This window comes from Penaeus monodon, chromosome 13 (genome assembly GCF_015228065.2).
Source record: "Penaeus monodon isolate SGIC_2016 chromosome 13, NSTDA_Pmon_1, whole genome shotgun sequence".
NCBI lineage: Eukaryota > Metazoa > Arthropoda > Malacostraca > Decapoda > Penaeidae > Penaeus > Penaeus monodon.
The window spans coordinates 27,747,967-27,752,141 of record NC_051398.1 but is presented as its reverse complement, the minus strand read 5'-3'; positions in this window follow the sequence as shown (position 1 = coordinate 27,752,141).

Sequence of the window (4,175 nt, the reverse complement as noted above, 5' to 3'; positions counted from 1 at the left end):
ACACACACACACACACACACACACATATATATATATATATATATATATATATATATATATATATATGTGTGTGTGTGTGTGTGGTGTGTGTGTGTGTGTGTGTATGTGTGTGTGTGTGTGTGTGTGTGTGTGTGTGTGTGTGTGTGTGTCTGTGTGTATACATACATATATATATATATATATATATATATATATATATATATATATATATATATATGTGTGTGTGTGTGTGTGTGTGTGTGTGTGTGTGTGTGTGTGTGTGTGTGTGTGTATGTAAATGTTGGGGCAGGATGGGAACATGAGGCTTATGGGGCAAAGCCCTAGGAAACACCCACAGGCGGATGGGGGGCCCCACAGTGTGCCGACTCCCTTTATTTGGAGCAGGACGAACGGTTACCTCTGCTATCGAGGGAAATTGAGCAATTGGGATTGCTCTCTCGGAGGTGAGAAGACCTGGCACAGCGGCACAATCAGTACGGGTGGGTACACCTACTACTGGTCAGGCCGCAGCGATGGTCTTCACCTTCAGGAAGTAACCATAGCCACTCCAGCTGACTTCAACCCTCGGTAGTTGAGGTAACACCAATTTACGAGCATATTATGGCATTGAGCATACTTTTGTGTTCATGTCTCTCATGTCATGTTCATCGCTCCTACTGATACACAAACTGGATGTGAAAGAGGCGTTCTGCGCCAAACTCACATCCGTGGCAGACAATTGCCCCAGGCGAGATATTCGCATTGTTCTGGGCGACTTCAATGCGGCTGTGATTGAGCTGGCTATGAGATGTCTGTCAGCCCCCATGGCTCGGGAGCTGATCCCTGCAGCGAGAACAGCCTCCTTCTCTGGGACTTTGCTAGATCCCAGAGAATGAGGATCTCTGGCTCCTGGTATCAATGCTCCAACCCGCATCGCTGGACATGGTATAGTGCTGCAGGTATAGTGGCCAAGGAGATTGACCACATTCTTGTTAGCACACGATGGAGGATCCTCCAGAACTGTAGAGTTTACCAGAGTGCCGAGTTCTGTGGCACTGACCATAGGCTTGTTGTGGCTACGCTATGAGTCCAGTTCAAAACTCACCATCCCTCCAGTAGCCACTCTAGGGTGTTTTAATAGAACAGACTAAGGGAGGAGAAGTGTGCCTGTGGGTTTACCATGGCAGTCTCTGATCGATTCATAGAACTTGATAACCTGACGGATCCAGTTGCTCTGTGGGAGTTCTTCAAGTGCAAAACACTCGGAGCAGTGCAGGTGTCCATTAGTGTACACATGAGGGCAAGGCAGAATTCCATCTCCCTGGAGACACTGGAGGCCACTGAAGCATGTCACATGGCTCGGCTGAATGGCAATCAGGTTTTGTGTCACTCTTTAGTGCGTGGGCTTGGACACTGCTGAGGAGGGACAAGGAACAGTTCATCAGGAATCTTGCTGAGGAGGTTAAAGGCCACTTCTTGGTAAATGACCTTCACCCTGCCTACCAAGCCCTGAGAAAGCTGAACTCTACCCCTCCGGGCTAGTACAGTGGTAACGTGTCGGCCTCTCATCCGAGGGGTCGGCGGTTCGCGCCCCGCCCAGGCGCGAGAAGTTGCAACTGTCGCCCGGAGGTTACTGCTGTGGCTGGGCACCACGGCGGGCAAGGACTCGGTTCCGCCGAGTCAGCAGCAGCTGACACACGTGAGCAAAATCAAGCAGACAATATGTCACACCAAGAATATCCATTGTATCAAATGGAATCCAAACAAACTTTAAACTCCTCGCAGATGACAGCAGTCTGCTCAGTGGATGGATAGATCTTTTCATATCATGTTGGGGTTCGTGAACGTTGGGTTTAGTATTTTGAGCAGTTGTACCAGGTAGACCCTCCAACAGTCAGCTTGGATGCAAGTGGTATAACAGTACCTGTGCCAGACCCACCCATCAACATGGAACCTCCTACCCTAACAGAGGTTAAGATGGCGATTTCCAAGCTGAAGTGTGGAATCTGCAGGCATATGTGATATCCCTGCTGAACTTCTAAAGGCTGGGGGTGAACCTATGGCTGCAGTCTTGCAGTCTGGTAACATTCCGCCTGACCTGTTGAGGGGCATGGTCATCCCTCTCTGGAAGGAGAAAGGGGATTCGTTGGGACTGTAGCAACTACTGTGGCATTACACTACTCAGTATACCAGGCAGTTTTCACTTACATTCTTTTGAAATGGATCTGTAACCACCAGTCAAGGCACCAGAGACTGGAGCAGTTTGGATTCACTCCTGGCAAGTCCACAATAGACCATATCTTAGCACTTCGAGTAATTGTGAAATACCATTGTGAATTTGGTAGTGGGTTGCTTGCAACCTACATCAGCCTCAAGAAGGCATTTGACTTGGTGCATCGAGAATCGCTATGGGAGATTCTGAGACTCAGGGGAATTCTGACACGAATTATTGGCCTAATAGCAAGTCTATATACCGATACTAAAAGTGCCGTAAAATGTGGTGGGGGCCTGTCAAACATCTTCCCTGTTCATTCAGGGGTGAGGCAAGGCTGCGTCCTTACACCAACACTTTTCAACACCTGTATGGACTGGATAATGGGCAAAGCTACAAGCCAAAGTCAGTGTGGAGCAACACTGGACGATATCAAGGTCTCAGACCTTGACTTTGCTGATGATGTTGCTATCCTATCTGAGTCTCTGGAGTCACTGGTGGTGGCTCTTGATGCATTTAGCAATGAGGCAAAGCCCTTAGGCCTAGAGGTATCCTGGACCAAAACCAAGATTCAGGACTTTGGGGGCCTGTTAGGGGAACCCGTACAGCTGATCCATGCTTGCGGTAAGGATGTGGAAGTCACAGAGAGCTTTACATACCTTGGTAGCTTAGTTCATATCTCAGTAGATGGATTGGTCTGGCAACAGGAGCCATGAACTTGATCAACAAGATATTTGGAGATGTCAGTACCTATGCAGAAGGACCAAGCTACGTGTCTTCAAGGCCTTGATACTGCCAGTTTTGCTCTATGGAAGCGAAACCTGGACGCTATCTAGTGCCTTGTAGTCTTGTCTTGATTCCCTTTGTAAAAAGTCTCTTCACCAGATCATGGGGTACAGTTGGCAGGACCATGTGTCCAACTGACGGCTGCACCGTGAGACTGGCATGGGACCTGTTACTTGCATAATCCGGGATCACCAACTCAGGCAATATGAGCACCTAGCTCTGTGTATTACCCTGCCCTTCAGGTTGTCTCTTTGCGAGACAACCCTGGGTGGAGGAGGCTCGTGGGACGACCCAGGAGATCATGGCTTGGGCGATCGACGAGACCTGTCGCGAGGAATTAGAGACTCGCCGAGAGGAACCCTCGTGGCTGGAAGCGAAGGGTGGATGCGGTCATGCACCCTCGTCGGCGTTAGCCCCTTGATGATGATACACATATATATATATGTGTGTGTGTATGTGTGTGTGTGTGTGTGTGTGTGTGTGTGTGTGTGTGTGTGTGTGTGTGTATATATATATATATATATATATATATATATATATATATATAATATACATATATTATATATATATATAATATACATATATATATATATATATATATATATATATATAATATTGTATATATATAGTATATATATATATATATATATATATATTATATATATATATATTATATATACAATATAATATATATATATAAATGCAAACACAGTAAAGAACACACAAAGATGAATAGGAAAACAGCCACAACTAGAAATGAAGATAAATCCTAACGTTTCGATCTCATCAGATGGATAAATAACGGTTATTTATCTTCATTTCTGTTTTTCTATGCACATATATATATATATATATATAATATATATATAAATATATATATATATATATATATATATATATATATATATATAATTATATATATATTATATATATATATATATGTGTGTGTGTGTGTGTGTGTATATATATATATATGTGCATAGAAAAACAGAAATGAAGATAAATAACCGTTATTTATCCATCTGATGAGATCGAAACGTTATGATTTATCTTCATTTCTATATATATATATATATATATATATATATATATATATATATATATATATATATATATATATATATGTGTGTGTGTGTGTGTGTGTGTGTGTGGTGTGTGTGTGTGTGAGTGAGTGTGGGTGTGGGTGTTTAAAAAATAA